The sequence below is a fragment of the Notamacropus eugenii genome, chromosome 1 (assembly GCF_028372415.1).
Source record: "Notamacropus eugenii isolate mMacEug1 chromosome 1, mMacEug1.pri_v2, whole genome shotgun sequence".
In the NCBI taxonomy this organism is placed as follows: Eukaryota; Metazoa; Chordata; class Mammalia; order Diprotodontia; family Macropodidae; genus Notamacropus; species Notamacropus eugenii.
This window is the reverse complement of record NC_092872.1, coordinates 290,346,503-290,372,856: the sequence shown is the minus strand read 5'-3', so window position 1 is coordinate 290,372,856 and position 26,354 is coordinate 290,346,503. Positions and strand designations below refer to the sequence as shown.

The following is a 26,354-nucleotide window of genomic DNA, read 5'->3' as shown; positions in this document are numbered from 1 at the left end:
GCCAATAGCCTGGGCTACCACCATGGGCCATACATGGGGCACCTTCTTGCACACCTGTCCCAAACCTCCCTTGCCCCTCTTTCTCTCCTTCTTTTACTCTCTGGAGCTCTCTGATTCCAGTGGGAACAAAGCCTCCACAGGGACGCAATGCTTAGGTCCTTTCCTACTGAAGGGGTCATTGCTGCTGAAGTGGGCCCCCAAAGCCTGCCCAGGTCTCTTGAAGAGATGTGTGAATGGGCATTGCTCACAGCCGAGAGAGTGAGGAAGCCCACAGGTCACTCAGAGGATTTTAGCCTTCAGTTTCTTTCCCTTGGAAGTTCTGATACTCCCCAAGTTTTAGTCCATTGTCCTTCCTTGGGCCTTTCTCTTTGTGTCCTTCATGCCTCCATCCACTTCTCCAAATCTCAAGTGAAGAGGGAAGGTCCAAGAGCCAGGGGAGCCTTTCTGGGACCCTTTTTCATGTCTTCAGTGTTGAAACCCATCATAGAGAGCGCTCCTCCAAACCTCCTCTAGCTCTCCCACTTGTCCAAAAACTTCTCCTACTTACAACCAAGTGGAGGAAAACATTTCCAGGGGACTATTCCTCCTCCCAAGATCCTCTAAGAGGCTTTTATTCCTTCCTCAGACTAAGCAAAAGTCTACTCCCAATCCTTGCCCTGGGCCCACCAAACTTTCCACTTTTTGCAAGGTCTGGTCCCTTTGGGTTTTCCTATCCTGCCATTGTATCTCTCTCTCTCTCTCTCTCTCTCTCTCTCTCTCTCTCTCTCTCTCTCTCTCTCTCTCTCTCTCTCTCTCTCTCTCTCTCTGTCTCTCTGTCTCTCTTTCCCTCTCCTCCTCTCCCCCTCTCCCCCCACCCCCATTTGCTACCATTAAGACTTTCTCCAGGTCTCTCCTTGACTCATGGAGCTGGCCCCTAGGGAGCTTCTGGAAAGGCAGAATCTATGTAATTCTACGACCTGGTAAATGTTTTCCGGTGAGAGACACAGTTCAGAAGGTCTTAACCCTCACCTTGGCTGCAGGAGTCACCATTCTCCCCTCCCCCACAGACCCCAACCTGGAAACACTTGACCGAGAGCAAATGAGGCTTCCTGGGAGCATGGAGAGGTCATGATAAAGGAATTGATCTCTAGTGGCCACTCAGCCTATGTCTCCAGTGTCTCCAGACTTGGCTGGTCCCATCTTTGGACAGCAAATGCTGTCAGCTGTTTCACTGACATGGTTAGGGTACCAAGCAGTGCCCCAGGAGAGGAAGTAACAGAAATACTACCCCTGAATGCAGAGAAGGGTAAATAAAAATGAGTGCAATACAAATCTTGATTTCTTAGATGGTGATTCCTTGTCATGTTCCTCTCCCAGGATGGTCAGCTGGATTCTCTCTTAACCCCTGGGGGTGGGGATAGGGGAACAGACATTGTTCCCAAAGCTCACAAGGTCCAAGGGAAAACAGCAATCAGTCCTAAGGAAGAGGAAGGAGGGCAAGCTAGCCCCCGCGAAAGGCTGGCTCTCCACACACCCATCTTGCTCAGCTCAAGAGGGTAGCCTGCAAGTGAAGAGACAGAGCAAGGCAAACTTGGCCTATCTTAACCTTCCTCCTGGTGCTTCTTCTAAGGGCCACAGTCCTGCTGGGCTTATTAAGGCAAAGACAGGGAAGAGGCAGTGTTGCAGGGGAGGGTGGAAGCAGCAGGGGAGGGTGGAAGCTAGAGGATAAGGCAAATATGAACTTAAGGGTTGGGGGGGGGAGAGAGAGAGAGAGAGAGAGAGAGAGAGAGAGAGAGAGAGAGAGAGAGAGAGAGAGAGAGAGAGAGAGAGGGAGGGAGGGAGGGAGGGAGGGAGGGAGGGAGGGAACATGAACTAGAAATAAGGAACCTCACCCTGACCAGCACGCTTACAACCATCCCTTGGAGACCCTGGCTGCTTTATCCTGAAGCTGGCTCAGTGTCCACTAATCAGAAGCTACAGTCTGAGACATTCTCTGTTGAGTTCTCTGCCCTCTATCCCATCCCAAGTGGAATGCTGTAGACTCCCTAAACTTTGTCCCTTGATGAAAGAAGGTCTGCTTCTTTGAATGTAGTCCTCTCAAATCAATGCATTTCTCAGGCTTCCTTCAGGATAATTGGCTCCTAGGACTGGCACTGCAGGGAATGGTTAGGATAGAGCCCTTGGCAGCTAAGCTCCCTGCTTTGACTTGGCCTCAGAAACCTAAGGGCCAATCTTCTGACTCTGAGGAGGAATGAGCCTCTCCAAACTTAGCTAGTCTGGTCCTTGGACAGTCGATCCAGTCAGTCTCTGGGTTCCTATGTGAATCCTTGGAAGCTTGAGGGTCATTGCAACAGCTGGGCTCTACTTCCCTAGACTAAGAAACCAAGGACATTTCCCTCAGGGGATATATCTGAAGATAGCATGAGAAGAGTTAAAAGATGTTCTGCCCATGAGAGGCACATGGAAAAGGGCAGGTTATGCTATAATCTTCTTTAGGAGCAGACTCAGAGGGGAGATATCAGTCATTCACATCTTAGTTTGGTCAGTATCCATTCTTCCTAACAAGTAAATGAGACCAGATTTGAGAGCTGAACAGGATCCTGGGCACAGGGAGCTCAGTGGTCAGTCCTGATGAGGAAAAACAGAATAATGGAAAGCCCAGGTCGCTCTGGGGAAGGGCCAGTTTGGAGAGAGCACCAAAATGGAAGCTTAGAATGGCCCCTAAGCAACCAGCATATGCCAGTACCTGGGCAGATGGGAGTGGGAGTGTGGATCCAAGGGGAAGGGAGATGGGAGGGTATCTGAGAATACCTAGTTAGCATTGTATTGGTACTGGGGCATCTCCTTGGGCCTGTAAGCCCTAGGTTCAAAGAGAAGATGGGATAGAGGAGGGAAAAGAAAGATAAAGAGAGGGTGTGTCAGGGGAGGTGAAAAAGAAAGAATAAAGGGATTCACTCATGCATCTCCCCAAGTAGTGACTAAGCCCCTCATTCTGTGCTTGACCAGGTGGGCACCACACAAAGAGAAGGCAATACCTCAGTTCAGGAATCTTTTTTCCTACCTGTCAAATACAACACACATTCATCCAGAGGCAGATGCAAGATCACTCTACAGGGCCAACTGGTGTGAATGTAAGGAAAACAGGCCTTTCCCTCATCTCTCTCTCCCAGTGTCCCCACATTGATGGATTTCATCTTTGTCTCAGCTCACAGATAGGTCCCTATCAGCACCAAACCTAAGGTATGGGCTTCATCATCACTTTCCTGGGCTGTGACCTCCCCTCCTCCCAGGACGCCTCCCAGGATCCCTCCAATCTCACTTTGTCACCTTCAGGACTTCAGCTCTCTCCATGATGTCTCACCACTCTAGTGCCTGTCCACTATGGACCAAACAAGGGCTCCAACAGTCTGGCCCCAACAGACTTAGTGGGGACCTGGACTCTAGCTCTTGGACATGCCTTGCCTTTCCTCAAGTGCATATGCTCCTTCCTCCCTAACTGCCGCCTTGCCAAAATCCCCTTGAACTGCCTTCCCATTAAACCTGTCCAGAGCTCTCCAAGACAGGTGTGGATGGGCCCAGATACTGTGAGCATTCCTCACATCTAACAGACTGAGGGACTTGATGGGTCATTCTGAAGATTTTCCACTTCAGTTTCTTTCCCTTCAGAAAGTTGTGACACTTCCCAAGTCTCTCACTATCCATTGCCTTTTCTTGGGTCTCCGTCTGTTTTTCTATCTTTGTCCATGCCTCATCCGCTTCTCCATTTGAGAAAGTGACGATGGATACTAGGGAGCATTCATCTTGCCTTACCTCCAAGGACCCCAACTCTTAGGATTTCCAATTTAAATAACCTAGCCAGCATTCAATTCCCCCATCCCCTCTGTATATGCCCCCATACCCACCTCAGCACTCCCTAATGTTGCCCATTGCTACCAAGAGCAAGGATGAATCAGAGAATCATGAGCACTTAGTCTGCAAAGCCTGACCTTCCAGACACTATTTCCTCTATATAGACTACACAGGCTTTCCCAGGATTCCCTTCCCACCTTCAGGGCTGGACTTTGGAAGGTTTCTATTTCCCCAATGTGCCCACACGGCATATTACCCACATGCCAAAGACATGCTGGGACTACAGGTTCCAGCCCAGAGGTTTAGAGACTCCTTTATTCACAGCAGTCTTTCCTTGGCATCACTCCAGTTCTGGCACATGCTGCCCTCCCTCACTTCCTTGGAATGCTAGGTTGTCAGGGGCTCTACCAGCCTTACACAGGCCCACCCACTGCTCCTGATGAGCTGCCCCAGACTAAGCTGGTCCTTGGGCAGTAACCACAGGCTGTCCCAGGAGCGCCATGAGTCATATTGTCTCAGGGGCATGTGGGAATCTCCCAGGAGTTGCTTTCTTCTGGATTAGCCTTTCAGAGCCCAAGATGACATGAGAAAAGTTTGTGGTAGCTCTAACCCTAGGAATACTAGAAGCATAATAAGGGTGGATTCTACTGGATGGGAGAACATGGGAGGGAGGAATGCTCATTATTACAACCTTGGTGTAAAATCACAGCTTTTGTTTCCCCACCCCTAGATGAGACCAGTCTTAGGTAGCTAAACAGTTCACATCCTCAAGGAAATTTAGTGCTTGGTTTTGATGAGGACAGGGAAAGAGCATTGTGGAGCAGGGCACAATGATGGGAGGGCAGGCTGGGGCAGGACAGGGCAGGGAGGGCTTTGGATGACCCAAGGACTGTCAAAAGGCCCTTTTCCCTGCGGGGAGAGGAGAGAGGAGGATTGGGAGTGTGGCTAAGACAGAGTCTGTGTTCTCTACATTCTAGGGTGGTCTCCACCTTCCCCCTGGGCCCATTACTGGGCTCTCAGTCCTGGGGAGGGGAGGCATGAGATACTCCAAGTCCTTCCCCCTCCTCCTTCTACTCCTCCACCTTCTCCTTCCTCTGGGAAACAATGATGACTTCCATTCACACAGTATTCACACAGCATCTTAGTGCTTTGCAGACACTGCTCCTTGGATGGCATCACCTCATTGGAAATAAGCAAAGGCCCCAGGCTAGTCTAAGGCATGAAGAAAAGAGGGCTCAAAGTGAGAGAAACAAAGACCTCGAGACAGAAGATGATGGTCATGAGGTCTGGCCCTGGGCCTTCAAGGCCAGGATCAAAGGAGATGTCCATTCCTGTGGCCTTGGGATTCCCAGCTCCCTTACACAGAGTTTGCCCCTCTTGGCTCTGAATCCCTCCTGAAGACCCTTCCTGCTGGGTCTCAGGCCTTGCTCCTGGCCCAAGTGGAAAGCTGCCAGAGACTCTTTCCTAGGGTCCCCCACACTTGGACCTTTAATCTCGGCTTGGTCCTTAGGCCTGCCTATGCACTCTCAGAGCCCCATGGAAGGTCCCAGACCCTCCCCCACCAATCTGCCAGAGTTCCAGAGAAAATGGCTCCTCCCCTGACCAAGGATGGAACCTCCCAGGGATCTAGATAGAGCACAGGCATCCTGCCCCAGTCCTTCAGCTACTCTTGGCCTCAGAAGCTGTGTCTCCTTGTTGTCTTATCAAAGGGCCATCTGGAATGATTCCCACATTCCTTCTCCTTCTTTGTATGTTGTGTGTTACTGTTGCCCAAGGTTTCCTCACCCAATGGTCCAACTTCTGCTCCTGAGCAGACTGGCCTCACTCAGTGTGGTCCTTTGAAGCTGATGCAGTCTGGCCTTGGCATCCTGCTTCAAAGGAGCTCTGCAGCCTTGGTGGCTCTGCCTAAGATTATCCTCTACTGGAAGTGTTTATGAGAGCCCAAAGCACACCCCAGGGCCCAGTCTGAGTAGAACATGAAGAATTCACAGAAATTCATTCTAGTAGAAACTTACTTCCATAAGAATCTCCATTTCTGGAAAAATTCAATCTGGGAGGAATTAGTTATTCATATTCATGGCAAATAGAATAAATTTCCCTTCAAACCCATTTATAACAACTTTGCTGAGCTGGAAAAGGAGCACAAGTTTCAAGGAAATCCTGTAATCCATTTTGATGAGGGAGGCGAGAGCCAATTGTGGAGCTCTGATGTTTTGGGGAGGGCAGGCTGGCAATGAGCACAGCACTAATGACTTTGGGCTAGAGAGGGCCAGCCAGAGGGCAGTCAGCCCTCTGGAGGGATGGAGCCACTTAAGGACTTAGAAGGAGAAATAGGAAGGTGTGACACAAATCTTCGCTCTATCCTTGTCCTTATTCAAGGACCCCTAAAGCCTAGAAGGAATTAAAGCAAAGTGAGGTAGATGGGATTGGTAAAGAAGGTGAATAAGCAAAGGAAAAAAGAATGAAGAGGAATGGATGACTGGGAAAGAAAGAGGCATTTCTCCATTCCAGAACATTTCAAAGCAATTGGTATAATCAAAGTGCTGTGCTATGTATTGGTTGGGGAAGTCATCAACAAAACAAAAACCAACCCCCATCGTCTGGGATCTTGAGGGATATGACTGCTAAAGATGGAAGAAAATTCCCCATCACTGACCAAGGGAATGACTGCTCTTTTTTTTGGCAGGTACTCAGTAAGGGCTTCCAGGGAGGACTGAAATAGTGAGATAGGAGACATAGAATATGTCAAGCATGGGGGATTCTGCTTGGGAACCTAACATAATGGAGGCAAACATTGTGGAAATCCTGGTGGAAAACACTCCCAGAAGCGTTCAACATGTAGCCACATTCTACCTAATATTAATAGCTGATGAGGAGAAAAAACTAGGTCAAATGACTTTCTCCAGGACAATCCATTTCATTATGACATTGTCCAAACAGAGATCCATCCCTGGCTCTAAAAAACTGAAAGCTATGAAGATGAAAAGTCTTCAAAGACACCTGACATTTGTACATGGATGGGCTGGGCTTCTGAGAGGCTTAATTACCCTAAGGCATGAGAACTAAAGATGAGGAGAGGAGTGGGATTAAGGAGGAACAAAACCAGTAACATTGTGGAAGGAGATGATGGTTGGCTGACTGTTCTCATTCTAGTAACCTCAACTCAAATGATGAGAGGGAAGGAATTCCCCAAGGCAACATCAGCCCATTAAAGCAGAACAAAGGCAAAACAGACCTGGGGAAGGTTGAGATGGAAGTTCAGATGCCATCTTTGACAGCAGTTCACCCCTAGACTCAGCAGGAACTCCATCTGTAAAATGGGAATATGGAACTTCCTACCCCAATCTTCAAAATTGTGCTGAGGTGGTGGAGCAATGGCACATGCTAAATACCACGAGCATTTCTAGTCCATACCCCAATAATGGTTTCCTTCCTTTATGCTTCCCTGTGTCCACCATGATCCTAAGAGTTGTATTTGAAGGGCCTCTGGTGGGGATGTTCCCCTTGCCCCTCACCTTATCAGTTCAGACAAAGCTTGTATCTCCAATGGGTTGCCTCCCAGCTATCTTGGGCATCAGTTACTTGAATCTCTGACTCTAAGTTTCCAAGTGCACCACCTCACTGCCATCACATTCATCCTGAGAACCTCAGCTCTCATGATATCACTATTCTGTGCTATTCTGTCTCCCTCCACCCAGTGTTTGCCCACTGAAGATCAAGGCGAGTCCCTCTACAAACTACCTTTGTAGTCTTATCTTTCACAACTGCCCCTCGTGTAAACTGGACTCCAGCAAAACTTGTGGAATCATAGTATATCTTTCCTTTCCAAAAACAAATTTTCTATTTCATTTTCTTTGTCTCCCTGCTTCTTCCATCCCCATGTGTTAGGAATATGCATAGTCAAGCCAAACAACCTCCTGAGTTAGTGATGTCCAAAAACAAGAACACTGGTCAGCTGGGGGGCCCATTGTGGCCCCTCTGCAGGTGGGAACATCCCCTAGAATGGTGTCCCTGTGTCTTCTCAATGCCTCCCTCCCAACCCTCATCCAAGTTTCATGGAAACGAGGTTTTCCCTGTCAACCCTCCAGAGCCTAGATCATCCACTGTGGGGTCACAGATGGTGAAGAAGATTTTCCTTACATCAAGTCTAAAACTGCCTCTGAAGCCTACACCCTTTGCTCTTTGTCCTTCGGATAAGATTGGGAAGCCTGCTACTGTTCTAGGATCCCTTGATATGAACTGGCCTGACAGGTCAGCCAAGCCAAGCTGCCTGGGATTTGACCCTAGGATAGAGGTAAAAGACAGAAAAGGGAAATGGGAGAGTACCAGAGTTACGTTGTATTTGGTCGCCACTTTGCCCAGGTCAGGATTGGGGTAGGATGAACCAGGACCCAGACAGAGGCAGGGATGACATACAGCTGGGACAGCATTCCCTCCAACAGGCTGGGACAATGTGCATGATGCCAGCTGACATCATGGTGTTGGGGGTTGGAGAGGTTTCTTTTGGAAAGACACCAGGTTTAGAAAAAGGATTAGGGACCTTAAAATTAACCCTGTGGTGGCCTCAAAGATGCACCTCAAGAAAGTGTTTAGAGATCTCTCAGTGATGGCCCATAGCCTGGGCCACCACTATGGACATAGTGGGGGCACTCTCCTGCAACCTGTCCCAGACCTCCCTGGGCCCTTATTTCTCTACTTCTTTTCTTCTTGTGAACTCTCCCATCCCAGTGGGGGACGGTGGGAGTGGAGCACACAGAGGACATGAGTAGATAGCACTGCTGGGCTTTTTTCCCAGGGACAGAATGTTTAGGTCCCACCCTATTCAAGTGGCCATTGTTACTGGAGCCAGCCCCCAACGCCTACACAGACCTCTTGAAGAGAGGTAAGGATAGGCGCTGCTCAGAGCCTACAAAGTGAGGAAGCCCACAGGCCTCTCTGAGGATTGTAGACTTCAGCTTCTTTCCTCCTGAAAATCCTGACCCTCCTCAGGCCTCTTACTAGGGTTTCGGTCAATTCTTTGAGTTTCTGCTCACTTCTGTTCTCTCTCTCTCTCTGTCCATGTCCTTCTCCAGTTGAGAAAGTGAAAATGGAAAGAGGGTATCCATCCTACCCTACCTCCAAGGTCTCCAACTCTATGATTCCAGGTTCAAAAAGCCTAGCCAGCATTGTACCTCCATCCTCTCTGTATACTCCTCTGCCCTCAACATTCCCCTATCTTCAGAGGATTAGAAGCATTTAGTCCCCACAGCCTGGGTTTCAAGAGACTCCTGATTTCCTCTATACAGACTTTCCCAGGATCTCCCTTCCACCTTCAGGGCTGGCCTTTTGGAAGTTTCTATCTCCCCAGTGGATGGAGGGTGTATTCAGGAAAGACTAGCACCTCTGGTGTGAGGGCTGCCGAGCTCTTTCCAGGGTTGCTTTCCATCTTTGGTGTGCACCTGTTCCACCTCTCACCTGTGGCTCCAAGAAGTTGTAGCATGTGCAGCGGCCACACTTCCATAAACCATTTTGGCAGACAGGCTAGACCAGGTTGAGGGGTCTCAAACCCACTGGTGAGTTAGGGGGTGCCTAACCCAAGCATGTGAAAACTTCCCTTGGCAGAATGAGCGGATGGGAATAATTTATTCCAATGGCCATGAAGGCAGCTGAAGCAGGTGCTGTGACAGCTTAGAACTTGGTTAGACATCAAAGACACCAAGGTTTTCCACTGCATCTTGAGCCATCACCAGTCGTCTTGATTCTGTCCTGCTACTGGACTGTGATGACTTTGGAGGAGAGAGTGAGACCAATGACTTCACACCACTCTGCCTCACTTAAATACAATTTATGCATGAATCAAAAGACATCACCCATACCATTTTACCATTATACCTATCTCAAAGTCCTGTGGCAACAGGCAAGCTGGGAGCAGTAGTCACAACCCTGCACACAGAAAGCCCAGGCCATAGGGTTGTTTCTCACTGGAAGCAGCAGTGGGTTTCAGCAGCCCCCCAAGTGTGTGAGAAGCCTTTTAAGGATTGCACGCTCTCCTGCTGGTGTGAGAAAGGGGCTATAAAAGGTACCCTAAAAATTGTCTGTTTACCCAGTGCTGGCCTGATTACTGTAGGAAATCCCACTCTGTGGTCGAAACAAAAAAATTGTATGAAAACATTTACAAAATATGATTCCATTCCCCATCAGCATGTGAAATGCGCGCACACTTCTAAACAACACAAAGTCCAGTAGACTGGAAAGACAAACAGCTCTTGTTGCAAGAGAACTCAGCAGGAATCACATCCAAATAGCAGCCTTGAGTGAAACAGGGCTGGCAAATGAAGGCCAGCTTACTGAAGTTGGAGCTGGATACATTTTTTTCTGGAGTGGTCACAATGAAAGGGAGCACCATGAAGCTGACATAGGTTTTGCAATCAAAACTAATCTATTCAAGTTTGTATGCCTGCCAAAAGGAATGAATGACAGGCTCATGACAATGTGATCACCACTCACAGGAAAATGCCATGCCACCATCACCAATGCCTGTGCTCCCACTATGACAAGCCCTGATGAGGTCAAAGAAAAATTTTATGATGACCTGGAGATCCTTATCACCAATGTGCTGAAAGAGGACAAGATTATAATTCTGGGTGACTTCAATGCTAGAGTAGGCTCAGTCTACCAAACTTGGCAGGGAATCCTAGGGAGGAATGGAGTTGGAAACAGCAACAACAATAGTCACTTACTAGTGAAGACTTGTGCAACTCATGACCTTCTCATCAGCAACACTGTCTTCCATTTACCTAAATGCAATGAAACTTCATGGATGCCCCCTTGCAGCAAACACTGGCATTTAAAAGACTATGTGATCGTAAGGAGAAGAGACAGACAGAATGTGAGAATGACGAAGGCAATGTGTGGTGCAGAGTGCTGGACTGGTCACACGCTTATCCTTTGCAAGCTGAATATTCGCATTCATTGAAAGTGCCACTCCTGAGGCAAAATGACTACCAGAAAAATTAATGTCAACAAATTAGAGCTCTTCTATGAGCAGGAACAGTTTGTTGCTAACTTAGAGGGAAAGTTGAGCCAACACACAGTTGGCAATAGTGGAGCAGAAAAGGAGTGGGCAGCTTTCAGCATTGCATTTGCTGATCTGAATCAGAACACTCACAAACATCAAGACTGGTTTGATGAAAATGATGGGGAAATTCAGAAGGTGCTACATGAAAAATGAGAACTCCACAGGGTTTACCAGTAGTATAGTTCATTCATTTCTGAGAAGGCAGCACTTAATTCCATCAAAAGTAAAGTACAAGCAAAACTTAGAGAGATGCACAGTTCCTGACTGAGTAAGAAGGGAGATGAAATTCAGTTTTATGCTGACAGCAACAATCCAAAGCACTTTTATGATTCCCTGAAGGCTATTTATGGACCAAAAACCTATGATACATCACAGCTACTCAGTGGTGATGGAGTCACATTGATTAGTGATAAAGACGTGATCATGGAGAGATGGACTGAACACTTCCATAGTGTTCTCAACAGACCATCATCAACGGTGAGGCCATTGATTGTTTACCTCAGGTTGAAGTCAATCCCTCCTTAGCTGAACTTCCAAGTGATGAAGAGGTTTTGAGGGCCATTAGGCTCCTTTCATGTGGTGAAGCACCTGGTGCTGATTCTATTCCAGCTGAGTTTTACAAGGTAAGGGGACCTTTGCTCATACAAAAGCTGATTGAAATTTTCCAGGTTATATGGCAAAAGGAGGTTATCCCCCAGGAGTTCAAGGATGCCTCCATTGTCCATCTCTATAAAGGTAAAGGAAATAGATTGTCCTGTGACAATCACAGGGGAGTCTCTCTCTTAGTCATTGCTGGCAAGATTCTTGCTAGAGTCCTCCTTAATAGGCTGATCCTTCACCTGGAAGATGGTCATCTACTGGAGAGCCAGTGTGGCTTCAGAAAGGGCCAAGGAACAGTCAATGTGGTGTTTGCTGTCCGATAACTCCAAGAGAAATGCCAGAAGAGAACAGAGGTCTGTAGATCTGACCAAGGCCTTTGACACTGTTAGTTATGAGGGCTTGTGGAAAATTAAGTCAAAATTTGGTTGCCCAGAGAAGTTCATCAGCACTGTATGTCAATTTCATGACAGCATGCTTGTCCGGGTTCGAGATAATGGACAACGAATTCTCTTGCGCCTTCCCAGTCACTAATGGAGCGAAACAAGGCTGTTTGCTAGCATGTTTTCAGCCATGTTGTCAAATGCTTTCAATGAGGATGAATATGGCATCAAGTTCAGCTACTGCACTGATGGTAAATTCTTCAGCTTGAATAGGCTACAAGCCAAGACGAAAACGGGAGGGAGTATTGGTGTATAATTTTCTGTTTGCTGATTATAGTGCACTCAAGGAAGCCTCTGAAGCTGAGATGCAACAAAGCAATGATGAATTCTCTGTTGCTTGTGCTAATTTTGTCCTAACAACACCAACAAAACACAGGTGTTCCATCAGCCACCGCCACATCATTCATATGTGGAACCATCAGTTATAACAAATGGAGTTTTTAATGCTGTGGATAAGTTCACTTACCTTTGTAGTGTCCTTTCCTGTGATGTGCACATTAACAATGAGGTTGACGCACACATTGACAGAACTAGGTCGGTGTTTGGAAGGCTCCAAAGGAAAGTATGGGAGAAAAGAGGTATTAGACTGACTACAAAAAAAGCTACAATCATTACACTAATCTCATTGTAGTATGCCTATGAAACCTGGACAGCATACCAGTGCCATGCCAGGAAACCGAATCTCATCCATTTGCCTTAGGAAGATTCTGAAGATCACCTGGCAGGATAAGGTACCAGACACTGAGGTCCTTATTTGAACTAACCACCAAGCATTCCAACTCTGCTTCAGAGAGTGCAACACCAATGGGCTGGCCATATTGTTCTAATGCAAAACATACTCTTGTCAAAAAGACTGTTTTATGGAAAATTCACAGAGGGCAAGCGTTCACATGGTGGTCAGAAGAAGCAATACAAGGACACTCTCAAGGTCTCAAGAATTTTAGATTAAATCGTGTGACATGGGACACACTGGCACAGGACTGTTCAGCATGGTGTGCCCACATCAGAGAAGGTGCTATGCTCTATGAGTGAAGCAGAATTGAAACAGCTCAAAGGAAACACAGGATGCACAAGTTTAGAGTATTCACCCTAAATGTTCACATGGACTATTTGTGCCCGACCTGTGGTAGAGAATTCTGAGGTCATACTGGTCTGCTCAGACACAGTCAGACACCTTGAAACTTGATTCTAGCAGAGTGATATCCTTTTGATCCTCTTTGAGAACAAAGAACAAGAACAAACAACCAATCTCCCCAATGTGCCCCAATGGTGCATCCTCCACATGTCAAAGACATGGTGGAACTGCAGGTCCCAGTACAGAGGTTTAGAGACTTCTTCACTCATAGCAATCTTTCCTTGACATTGCTCTGGTTCTGGCACATGCCTCCTTCCCCCACTTACTTGGAATGCTAGGTTGCCAGGGGCTCTGCCTGCCTCACATGGGTCCACCCACTACTCCTGATGAGCTGCCCCAGACCAAGCTGGTCTTTGGGCAGCAGCCACACTGCCCCAGGAGCACCATGAGTCATGTTGTCTGAAGGGCATGTAGGAGTCTCCTGGGAGTTGCCTTCTCCTGGATTAGCCTTTTAGAGCCCAAGATGACAACTCAAACAGCCACCTGAAGATGGCATGAGAAAAGTTAGTGGTAGCACTAACCACTAGGGATACAAGTGGGTTAATATGAACCTCCTTTTCTAGAAGCATAATAAGGGTGGATTCTACTGGATGGGAGAACACGGGAGGGAGGAATGCTCATTATTACAACCTTGGTGTAAAATCACAGCTCTTGTTTCCCCACCCCTAGATGAGACCAGTCTTAGGTAGCTAAACAGTTCACATCCTCGAGGAAATTTAGTGCTTGGTTTTGATGAGGACAGGGAAAGAGCATTGTGGAGCAGGGCACAATGATGGGAGGGCAGGCTGGGGCAGGACAGGGCAGGGAGGGCTTTGGATGACCCAAGGACTGTCAAAAGGCCCTTTTCCCTGCGGGGAGAGGAGAGAGGAGGATTGGGAGTGTGGCTAAGACAGAGTCTGTGTTCTCTACATTCTAGGGTGGTCTCCACCTTCCCCCTGGGCCCATTACTGGGCTCTCAGTCCTGGGGAGGGGAGGCATGAGATACTCCAAATCCTTCCCCCTCCTCCTTCTACTCCTCCACCTTCTCCTTCCTCTGGGAAACAATGATGACTTCCATTCACACAGTATTCACACAGCATCTTAGTGCTTTGCAGACACTGCTCCTTGGATGGCATCACCTCATTGGAAATAAGCAAAGGCCCCAGGCTAGTCTAAGGCATGAAGAAAAGAGGGCTCAAAGTGAGAGAAACAAAGACCTCGAGACAGAAGATGATGGTCATGAGGTCTGGCCCTGGGCCTTCAAGGCCAGGATCAAAGGAGATGTCCATTCCTGTGGCCTTGGGATTCCCAGCTCCCTTACACAGAGTTTGCCCCTCTTGGCTCTGAATCCCTCCTGAAGACCCTTCCTGCTGGGTCTCAGGCCTTGCTCCTGGCCCAAGTGGAAAGCTGCCAGAGACTCTTTCCTAGGGTCCCCCACACTTGGACCTTTAATCTCGGCTTGGTCCTTAGGCCTGCCTATGCACTCTCAGAGCCCCATGGAAGGTCCCAGACCCTCCCCCACCAATCTGCCAGAGTTCCAGAGAAAATGGCCCCTCTCCTGACCAAGGATGGAACCTCCCAGGGATCTAGATAGAGCACAGGCATCCTGCCCCAGTCCTTCAGCTACTCTTGGCCTCAGAAGCTGTGTCTCCTTGTTGTCTTATCACAGGGCCATCTGGAATGATTCCCACATTCCTTCTCCTTCTTTGTATGTTGTGTGTTACTGTTGCCCAAGGTTTCCTCACCCAGTGGTCCAACTTCTGCTCCTGAGCAGACTGGCCTCACTCAGTGTGGTCCTTTGAAGCTGATGCAGTCTGGCCTTGGCATCCTGCTCCAGTGGCAGCCTTGGTGGGCTCTATCTGAGTTCATGCTTCCTTTATTACCACAGCCAATGAGGGTCGTCTTCAAGAGAAGTCAGAGATGTACTTCTAAATCATGTCACTGCATCAGGGAGGGTGCATCTGGCGCAGGACCTTACCTTCCAGGTTTGGTGGGGGTCACTGAGGTAGGTGGGACAAGACCCACCAGAAGGTGGGGGGAGAGTATCAGGGGCAGATCCTGCTTTTCTTCCTCCTCCTTCATGGAAAGGTTTACAACTGTGAAGGCAAGGTCAAGGAGAAAGGAGGCCAGGCCAAACCGAAAGAAAGAGGCTGATAAGGGAAAAATGAATAGGGAGCAGAAAGATGGTATTTCCTTTCTTCTTTTCTTTCTTTCAAGTTTATATTAAAGTGTGAGTTGATAAAGATATTTTGGGTTTGACCCTGACCTCTGGGATTATGTTTTCTCATGGAGACCAGAGCAGAAAGTATCACTGGCAAAGGGACAGATCATCCATTCAGGAAAGCCTTCCTGTAGGAGATGGTAACATAAAGAGATGGAGAGGAGAGGGGACAAAAGGGTGTGCCATGCTCAAAGGAGGCTCCAGATTGTCAGCAGCTGCCAGGGCTGCCAAGGTCAGAGGAAAGACCTCTTAGAGCTGCTGTCCATCTTATGTTATTTATTGCTGGATGCAAATATGCATGTGCCCACACTCCACAATGCGCTGAGCAGAGGTCCATAAAACTACCACTTGTGGATAAGGTAAAATGCAAGGGAGGTTGGCTCACCTTTGGGGCAGGTAAAGTGGGCAACTTGCTAAGTACTAGCTGTGGGAAGGTCCTCTGCTTCCAAACAGTCAATGCCATGTCACTAATGGCCAAGAGCCACCTTGAAAGCTTCATTTCTCAGGGTGAAGAGATCTGCATCTAATAGTCTCAGAATTCAAGACTCAGGCTTGACATGACTTCAGAGGCCATATTGTTCAACCTGACCTGGATGGAGACGGAGCTCACTCCCTACAATGGCACCCACAAGGGGTCACTTGGTTTTCCCTCAAAGACCTCCTATTGGAACCACCTCCCCTAAAAGCAACCTACTGGATTTCCCTAGCTCTCCTTTTTAGCAAGGTGTTCCTTACCTGAAGCTCACCTCTGTACACTGTCCTTGCTTCTGAAAATACCACAGCAAAGGAGAACACATGAAACAGCAGCCATTCCTAGGTTCTTTTTTTCATTAGATGGCAGACGTAGGATATGTTGGATGAAAGGAAGGTAGGGGAGGGGCAGGGTGAAAATGCTGGGGCCCTGAATGCAAGAGTGGTTGCTAAATGGGGAGGTGAGCAGGCAATGAGGTGCTCTTCTCTCCAAACTGATATGGATAGATTCAGCAGGGAATGAGTAAGCAGGGGCAGAATTAACATGTAAAATGGGGGAGAAGTGCCAATAACCCACAGGCTGTGGATACATGTTCACAGGGCAATGCAGGGGATGGTCTCAAGGGGAGGCCTCAACCATGCTCAGGTAGAGAACACACTCTTAAACATGGTGGTTGATGGAGTGCAAGGATTCTTGTTTGGGAAGGGGAGGCATTAAGACTAAGAGTATGAGGAAGGTTTTCCTTACATCAAGCCTAAAATGGTCTCTGAAACTTCCAGTCTGTTCTGTGGCCTGCAAATATGATTGGGAAACCCAATGCATAAAGCTGTTAGCAGCCCAATATGATCCAGTCAAATATGTCAGTGAACCCAGGTTGGCTGGGTTGAGGAGAAGGGGGACAGGGGGAGGTGAAAGTCAGAAAAGGAGATGAGGGAGGGTAACAAAGTTAAATTGGGCCATGATCACAACTTGGGGTGGAGGCCAAGGGAAGAGTCAGGCAATAGAACTCAGAGAAGGAGAAGGGGACACATACAGTTGGGTGGCCAGTACAAGGTTTCCAGATAGGATCACCTCCTCAGGATCAATGGCCAGTGTTGGTACCTTCAAGGAGGCCCTAACAGGTAGCCAGAGAGCTCACATTGATGGCAGATAGCATGCTCACTGTGGTCAGATGACTGTGGGCACATCTCTCATACCTGTCCCAAGCCTGCTATGGCCTCTATTTCTCTCCTTCCTTTCCTCTCTTGAACTCTCCCATTCCAGTGCCAGAGGGCAGTGGGAATAGAGGGCAAGTTTCCCAGGGACACAATGTTTAGGATTGTCTGATAGGGTTATTGCTTCTGGAACCAGCTCCCAAAGCCTGCCCAGACCTCTTGAAGAGAGGTGTGGATTGGCACTGCTCACAGCCTAGGGAGTGAGGAAGCCCATGGGCCACACTGACAATTTTTGACTTCACTTCCTTTCCTTCTGGAAGTCCTGACATTTCTTAAACCTCACTCTCTCTCACTATCTGTTTTCATTTTTAGAGGCCTCTGTCTGTTTGTTCATGTCTGCCTTCCTATCTCTGTCTCTGTCCCTGTCTCCCCCCTATACCTTCACCTCCCTCATCTTCCTCTCCAGCTGAGTAAGAAAGCAAGAATGGAAACCCACTAGCATTGATCGTATCTTACCTCCCAGGACTCCAACTATTATGATTCCTGGATCAAAACCCAGCCAGTATGATCCTCCCATCTTCACTGTCCACCCCCTCCTCCTTGGCACATCAGTCTTCCCCATTTGCTACAAATGGCAAGTCTGAGTCAGAGGATCATGAAGACTTAGTACCTATCAATGGCCCTCCCTCATGGGGGTCTGTCCCCTGGCTCTGTCCTGGGCTCCCAAGGCTTCCATCTTCCTGAAAGTCTGGGCTTCAAGAGACTCCTGATTTCTTCTACATAGACTACACAGACTTTCCCAGGATCCCCCTCCCACCTTCAGGGCTGGACTGTGGAAAGTTTCTATTTCCCCAATGTGCCCAAATGGCACATCCCCCACATGCCAAAGACATGCTGGAACTGCAGGTCCCAGCCCAGAGGTTTAGAGACTCCTTTATTCACAGCAATCTTTCCTTGGCATCACTCTGGTTCTGACACATGCCTCCTTCTTCCACTTCCTTGGAATTCTGAGTTGCCAGGGCTCTTTCTGCCTCACACAGGGGCCCACCCACTGCTCCTGACGAGTTGCCCCAGACTAAGCCGCTCCTTGGGCAGCAGCCATAGGTGGCTCAGGAGCACCATGAGTTATGTTGTCTCAGGGGCATGTGGGAATCTCCCAGGAGTTGCTTTCTCCTGGATTAGCCTTTCAGAGCCCAAGAACACAATTCAAAGACCCACGTTAAGGTGGCATGAGAAAAGTTAGTGGTAGTTCTAACCACTAGGGACACAGGTAGGTTAATATGAACCTCTATTCCTAGAAGCACAAGTTGGGGAAAGCCAGGTGGGTTCTACTAGATGGTAGAACAGGGGAAGGAGGAATGCTCATTCTTATTAAAATCACAGCTCTTGCTTCCTCACCCCTAGGTGAGACCAGCCCCATGCAGCTGAACAGTTCACATCCTTGAGAAAAGTTAGTGATTGACTTTGATGAGGACAGGGAAAGAAGACTGAGGAGCAGGGCACAGTGATGGGAGGGCAGGCTGGGGCAAGGCAGGGCTTTGGATGCCCCAGGCACTATCCCAAGGCCCTTTTCCCTGGGAGGAGTGAAGAGGAGGGCTGGGAGTGTAGCCAAGACAGAGTTTGTGGTCTCTATCTTCTCCCCGGGGTTCATTGCTGGGCTCTCAGTCCTGGGGAGGGGAAAGAGGCACAGGCCAAGGTGGGAAGCAGTTGGGGATTAGAAGTAGAAAGTCACCAAGAAGATGGGGGCATCAGAGAAAGGAGCAACAGTGCTGGGTGCTAAAGAGATGAAGGATTCAACAAACAACTCCCCTTCAGCCTCTTCCTTGCAAAGTGCCACAGTCTTCTCTTGGGAATACTACATCTAAAGAAGGAGCAATAGAAAGCCATTTGCAGAGACAGATGCCTAATGATGATGATTACAAACATGGGGAAGGAAAGCCTTTGTCCTAGGGGTGAAAGGAAGGTGGAGGGAGAGAGGGAAGGAGGGAGGAAGAGAGATAGAAAGAGAGGGAGAGAGAAAGGGAGAGAGACGGAGGGACGGAGGGAGAGAGGGAGGGATGGAGGGGGAGAGAGAGAGAGAGAGAGAGAGAAAGGGGGAGGGGAAGGAGGAAGGGAGAAAATTAGTTGAGACTATATTCAAATAACCTCCAAAAGAAAAATGGGTGGCCAAGCCCTCAGAGGTCACAAAATCAGCTATGCTCCATTCCAGCTCAAATGGCCATGCCCACTTCCCTAGACAACTTCGAATGAGGCAGAAGCCTTCCCTCTCCAGGCAGCAGTCCTTTCCCATTTAATATGGCTCTGACTTTTAGGTGAGATTGCCTTAGATTAAACCTAAGTCAGTCTTTGAAGTTGCCTTTTGCCCTTTACCTTTCAAATAATCCTGGTTTGAAAGGTAGCCCATGAAGACCCTTCCTTGGGTCATAAAGTTGCAGAATGCTTACTGGAAGGAGAGGAGGGGAAGAGGCAAAGAGTTGGAGGGCTCTGTGGCTCTGGAGTTTTTGAAGGAGATTGAGAATGAAGGGGAGGGTTGAAATTCTAGAACAGAGGTCAAATGTAAAAGGGAAGATTTCTACATCCACCAGGTCACAATCTCGCTCTCCCAATGCCAGCTCGAATTTGCAGTTTTTGTTTTGCCTTAGACGGAGTAGGGGCAGTCAGGTAGGGTGGAAGTGGCTCCTTCTTTTTGGAAAAGCCACCCAGAGCAGGTCACACTCACATGATTTTCTGTTGCAGCCCTGGTTGGGATCCTAGGGACTGGGAGAGATCCCACTGAGGATTGAGCACTGGAGACCCTGCTTCCTCCGACCGCACATTTGCCTCTTACCCTGTTCCTAATTTTTCCCACCTCTCAAAAAAGAGAGCTGCAGAAGCCCTTGGACCTTCCCTTTTGTCTGAGGTTCACGGGTCTCATTGTCTAATCTGCTTGTTCTAGAGTTCAGTTTCTTTCCTTTTGAGGGACCTGACCCTTTCCAGGTCTCCATCTCACTGTTTCTAACCCTCTTGGATGTCTCCCTAGGGTATTATTTGTGCCTTCACACCATCCTGGAGGCTGGGTACAGAGTGGGGTGTGTGTGTGTGGGGGGAAGTACAGCATCTTTCCTCCTGACTTCACTCCTTGGGTTCCTTCTCTGGGACTTTAAGATGAAGGCCCATCAGCCAGCCCCACATGCCCTCCAGGCCTCCTGCTCAGTCATCTCAGACCTCTCCGCATTTTGACCATTTGGAAGTTAACAATTTTCAGGGTTTGTGAGACCCTGTCAAAGGCCTTCATTGAGATGCTCTTACATTCTATTCCACACTAAACATGTATCTGTTCCTAGCTTTTTTTCCTGGGCCCTCAGATCTCCTACATTCCTAAAGCTTGGTCTTTGCGGTGTTCCTTTTCACTCCTACAGAGACTTTTTTCTAGGACAGCCCCAGATGGCTGGTCTCTGGAAAGTTCTCAGCTTCTAACCTGGTACCAAAGCTTCATCTTTCTCTTGCCAACTGGATCAAGAAAATGGCTATCCTATGATCTGGACCCACTGGGAGTCCATCCCAACCCAGGGGTTCCAGACCAGTCCCATCTCTAGCCTTGTCCTTAGGAACTTAATTTCCTTAGTTCTCCTCCAGTAAAGGCTGTCAGGCAGGAGAATGCCCATATTTCCTGCCTCAGACTACTGAGTAACCATGGGACAGGAATTAATCATCCAGTGACCAACCTGCTACTGGTGAATCCCACCCAGCTTGGCCAATGTGGTCCTTAGAAAGTGGATTATCTGGCTCTGAAATCAGCCTTAAGATTGTTCCAGCTTGCTCAGCGCTGACAGAGCTTTTCTTCTAGTGGAATGACCTTGGAGAACCCAAGGTCACATCCCAAGGATACATCTGGAGATGGCATAAGAAGATTTAATGGTTGTTCCACCCTCCGGTGAGACATTTGATTTTATAAAACCAGAGAGTCAAAGGAGAGTGTCTGCCATTCACACCTTAGTGTGAAGTCAATTTTTGCCCAACACTCAGCTGAGACCAGCCTTAAAGAACAGTCTGAAGTGAAGTTCGAGCTGAGTTTGGATGGGGAGAGAGTGAGAAACCTGTGAAGAGAGCAAGCTGGAAATAAGGAGGCAGCGAAGGCCTAGGATGGCCAATGACCATCAGAAGACCCAGGGGCCCTGGGAGATGGAGGGAAGAAGGACTTTTCTGGAGGTGAAAGACAAAGAAAGGGAAACAGGAGGACACCAAAGCCAGACCTTACCTACTGCAGACTCTCTCCTGGGACCCATCTTAAAGGCCTCACTCACTCCCCTTAAGGCAAGGGCTGGGGACAGGAGGAGGAAGAAGAGGGATAAATTCAGGATGAAAACCTTGTCAACACTCTAAGTGGGTCTGTGCCCTGTTCTGCTTACCTGATGCCCCCCCCTGCTGGGCAAGCGCTTCCAGAACACGGCATCCCTGTCACTGTTGAGCTCCCTGTTTGCTCATCCTCACATCACCTGGGTCCCCTTCCTGAGGCCTCCATAGGGACTCCCAGCCCATCTTCAGACAGACAATCCCCTGATCCCAGGTAGAGACCAGAAAAACCTGGATCCCCCAACCTAAGAGGGCCTCATTCAACCAAATGGACCTCTAATTGTTCTGTTCACACCCTCATCATCCTAGTAGAGTGCCTGGTACCTAGTAGGTGCTTAATAAGTGCTTGTTGAGTAATTGGGAGAAATTATTCAAATGTGTCCCTTTCTTAGGATATTTAGTTATTGTGGCCAAAGAACTGACCACCAAGATCCAGCTTGCTGCTACTTCACCTCTACAGACTCAGCAACCCAGCCCTTGAGCAGTAGCTGGCCTGGGTCTGAGCTTGGACTTGTTTCTGTCTTCTGTGTAAGTGGGTGGGGGGGAACCAGGTAGAACTCTGTATCCTCTTTCCAGGACATCCTGAGGCTTTAGGGCTCGCAAGCACTAGGACTAGCGACTGGAAATCAGTGCTCCAGATCACAGAAGCTTAGTTGGGAGTGGACCCCTTGTAGCATGCAATGACAATATCCTTGACAAACAGTCACATATCCTTTGCCTAAATATTTGGAGAGGGAGCCCAGAACTCCACTCTCAAGGACAGCTATCATTGGCAGGAAAATCCCTCTGATACTGAGCCCAGCTGATCCTCTTTGCAGCCTCCACCCACTGGTCCTGGCCCTGCCCTTTGGGGGTCAAGCAGCACAAAGTCAATTTCTCCTTCCCCAGGAGAGAGCTTCTTGTTCACCCTGAATCTTCTCCTGTCAAAGTTTCTTTTCTCCAACCCATTAGAGACTCATTTAAATGAAGAAAAACCTTCATTTCTTGAAGGCTTAAATGGGAATATTAGTCGTGCACATATTAGTGAACAGTCAGAATGCTATCCCTTTATCTTCTAACCTTACTTAGTTGGAAGAGGATGCTAAACTAGATCAATTTCCCAAGGATAAGTTTTGATGAGAAAGGAGAGAGAGAATTCTGGAGTATGGGGAATCATTATAACTAAGAGGAAGCTGAGGTGGGCATTGCAATGTGGACTTTGGATGATCAAAAACAGACAGAGGGTAGGGAACTAGGCACTTGAGGGCTGGGGGGCACAGAGAAAGAAGGGGACTTTTTAGAGAAAGGAAGATGGACACAGAAAGAGACATGGAATCTCTCTAGAGAGATTTCCTAGAGAAAACTGACAACCTTGACCTTGACGCTGTGGTATATGCTGAAAATCCAACCTTAGGAAGGGTCTTAAGGCAAAGTACATGTAGAAAAGTGTGAGGGGGAGGGATGGAAAAAAAGAGTTGGTAGGGACATGGGGAAGGGTGTGTAATGGGCATTCTGTTCTTTTCTTTTCTAGACTGACTCTCACTCCATTCTTTTTAACTAAAAACTGCCATTTGGAGGGAGTTGTGTCAAAGATGAACTGTGCTGTGCTCCTGTCAGAGACCCAGGCAAACAAATTCATTGAGGGGGGAAACATAACTTTACAAGGCAAATGATTCTCAGCCAGCTCCCCAGCAGAGGGTATCAGGATGTGAAATGCCAGCTGATTTCTCTTCTATTACTCAATCAAATATGTGCCCCACCCTTCCCCAAGGATTAATGTTGTGATTAGAGCTCCATATAAAACCTCCATTGAAGGGAAAGTATTTGAGTCAAGATTAGACTCTTAGGTGGAATGTCTCCTTCTCTTCCATCTCCTATCCCCCAAATATTTGCCCTCTGGAGCAAGAATGGGATCATGGTAGTGGAAGAAAAGATGAAAGCTTTCCTCCCTACCCCCAGAGACCTGCAGCCACTTCAACTCCCCTCAGAGATAATGGTTTATTAGGGATCAACAATGACTATGCCATTGGCTGAGGGCAGACATCCCCAAACCAAACCAAGTACAGTCGTGACTTCAGGAACTGATACCCTCTTCAAGGAGACAAAACACCCCTGGATAATGAAGTCCAAGACACTCTGAAGAGGGGAGAGAGATCGCTGACTAAGGATGGGGAAAGGCTGCCTGGGGGGTGATGGTGAGGTGAGGGGGAGGAAGCCATAGAGATATAAGTCTCTGAAGCTGTAAGGAACAGTGAACTCTGCCTCAGAGAGCCCTCTGGGGAGATGGAAGGGCAAGGCTGGAGAGCAGCAAGACAACCGCTTTGGCCAGATCAGAGTTTGTGAAGGGACAGGAAGCAAGTCAGCAAAGGAAGGTTAGTGTTAAGGGTTCTGAACACCAGGTGAAGAAATTTGTATTTTCTCCTACTGGCAAGTCCTCACAACTGTAGAATGCCTGTGACATGGTCAGACCAGTGCTTTAGGAAGACTATTTTGGCAGCTGTGTAGAGGATGGATCAGGGAGAGGAGGCTGGAACTAGTCTCCAATTGAGAAGCTATTGCAAAAGTTCAGGAAAGAGCTGGTGAGGGATTGATCTGAGGTGGTGGAGAGTTGGAGAGGAGAGAGATGAGGAATAGGAATATGAGAGGTGTGATGGAGGATGTATTGAAAGGATCTGGCAACTGGCAACTGGATATGGGATGTTGGAGGGGGAGAGCCCAAGGATGTAAGCCAAGTGGGGAATTCTGGAGATGTGGGACATATTGGGGGGGAATAAGGTGGAGAACAAGCTATTTCCTTCTGCTGTGTCAGAGAATTCTTTCTTATACCATACAAGGAGTTGGGATAGTTTGTGAGTAAACAAATGCCTTTAGGTCCCTAGGATATCTCTCCCTCTCCATGAGTGCAAGGCAGCATGCAGCATCCTGCTACCAATCCCTGAAGTCTAGCCCGTAGATGTTCTTCTCCAAAGTGAAGCAATTGCTTTCAAATAAGGTTACAGAATCAAAGAATCTCAGAGTTGGAAGGCACCTCGGAGGCCACCGAGGGTAGCCTGTACCTGCCTGAGCATCCTGTCCCTAGCTACTCTGAGAAGCAGTTCTCCTCTCCTCCTGCATCAGGAAAGATCAGATGGTTGGGAAGGTTTTCCTTACATCAAGCCTCACTTCACCTCAGCAGCTTCAGTCCTCCAAGGCCACTAGACAGGTGCATCCCAGAGTTATCAGCCTTGGAAAGGGAAGCCTTTCCAGAGGCCTGCTACTCCTGGCAGGTTTGGATGAGGGGAAAAGGCAGTGGACAAGGAGGCTCATGCTTTTCCTCAAGATCTACCCTCCTCCCTTCAGGTGATTGTGGTCTAGGACAGATGTAAAAGTTGGAAAGAGCCCTCAAGGCAAAATGCATCTGGGTCTTGCCTTTCTACTAGAAGGCCTTGGAAATAGGGACCAGGTGGAACCTGAGGTGACCTGACCAGCTGTAGGCAGCCACCCCTGCAACAGGTTGGGCTATCCACAATGCCAAAGTAGGGGTAGCACTGGCAACAGGGTACTCTCCTGGTGGCTTCAGAGGGGCAGCATAGGGGTCCTGGATGCCCAGGCTGAGAGGTTAGGCCTGGCTCTTCTCCTCACTTCTCATCACCCTTCTGCTTTCATACCTACTATACTCCTCAATGGTGCAGAACAGGGCAGGACTATCTGAGGGTACAGCAGACAATGATGGGTTTTCTGTTCCCCTCTGACCCTCCTGTGCCCCATTTCCTAACATTGAGTCCCTCTCCTCCATCCCATCAACTGTCTCCAGCTATCCCTTAAATGATGTCACAGCATCACGTGGACAGTGGATGCCATCTGAGACCCTGTCATTTACCTCTGAGGGTTCAGAGCCCTACAGAGGATCCAAGAGGATTATTGCTGCTGCATTCCTCCCCCTTCTTCGGGGGGGGGGGGCTCTCCCATGTCAGACTCACTTCCTCCATCCCTTTCCTAGCTGCTTCCTCCAGCAATTCTGGCCACAGAAGAGGGAGGAGAGGGGAAAGAATGGGAAGCATGGTCTGATGTTCTTCTCTCAGCAGCCTTTCAGGCACTTCTTGGTTCAAATTCTGCCTGTTATCCTTTCCCAGGTCCACTTGGCACCTTGTTCTGCTGCCTAGAAAGTTTCACAATTATTCCTTGGTAAATAGCACTCCAGAGTGTAGGCAGGGTAGAGCTCAGCCTTCCATCACAAAGCCTGCTCCTTGCAGGCTTCTTGCCAACTTCTGCAAAGAGACCCAGAGACTATTCTTCAGCCCAGTGTCTAAGAACCCACGGCCATTTGGCTGGCTTCCCTGTTCTACACCAGACATTAAGATTCTCCAAATGTTAGGGCCTCTCGGGCCATGGCAATCACACAGGTGGAATCCAACAGGGCTACTGTCTAGGGGACTTGTCCCAGCCCCAGTTCACCTCTATTGGCATCAGGAATTTAGCCCTCACAAAGGCCCCTACCTGAAGGCCCTCAAGAGAAGTGATTGCCACACTTTGCTTTCTTGGAACACTTAGAAGGTCAAAGAACTGATCACCACTGATCAACCTATTGCTGCCAAGACTCCAGTTGATTCTGCCCCTGGACAGCAGATTCTGTCAGGGTTTGGGACCATAGATGATGCCCCCCAGCTGGGTAGGCCCTGCCAGCCTGAGTGTAAGCTTTTTTGGCGTTGCCTTTTGGAACTTAACCATTCTAACCTACCTACCTACAAAAGGCCAGAGCTGAAGGCAGGAGATTAATGATGGTCAGTTCAATTCATGAGAGAATCATTTGGGGTGATATGAAGATTATTGGTGGATTAAAGAAAGATGTTGGAATTTCCCACATTAGTGTGAAGTCAGAACACTTTTCTCCTTATACCTTGGTGAAATCAGTCTGGAAAAGACTTGAATGCTGATGAAGAGAATGCTGAAGTATGGCTCTCCTTCTAGGTAAGCATGCTTTGTCAGGGCATTCCACTGGGTCTTTGGTCAGGGCAGTAAGAAAGCATGGACAGAGATGTAGGAGGGACAGAGAAAGGAGTAGGAGAGTGCAGACAAGAAACCTTCCATATCTCAACCTTGATCGTCCTGAAGTTGATGGGGGCAGGCTTAAGACAAACGCAGGGGGTTACAAGTGTATAGAGAGACAGAGAGACAGGG

The 26,354-nt window shown here is 48.4% G+C and overlaps 1 protein-coding gene and 1 long non-coding RNA gene across 3 annotated transcripts in view; one reads left to right on the top strand and one right to left on the bottom strand.

Moving 5' to 3' along the window:
• DPYSL4 (dihydropyrimidinase like 4) overlaps positions 1–26,354 on the bottom strand; it is an 82,076-nt gene that overhangs the window by 6,057 nt on the left and 49,665 nt on the right. The window lies entirely within an intron of this gene.
• LOC140517661 (uncharacterized) overlaps positions 1,848–26,354 on the top strand; it is a 29,476-nt gene continuing 4,969 nt past the window's right edge. Inside the window, exon 1 of the long non-coding RNA XR_011971713.1 lies at positions 1,848–26,144. This is a non-coding gene — a long non-coding RNA (uncharacterized lncRNA). The remainder of the gene's footprint in view (positions 26,145–26,354) is intronic.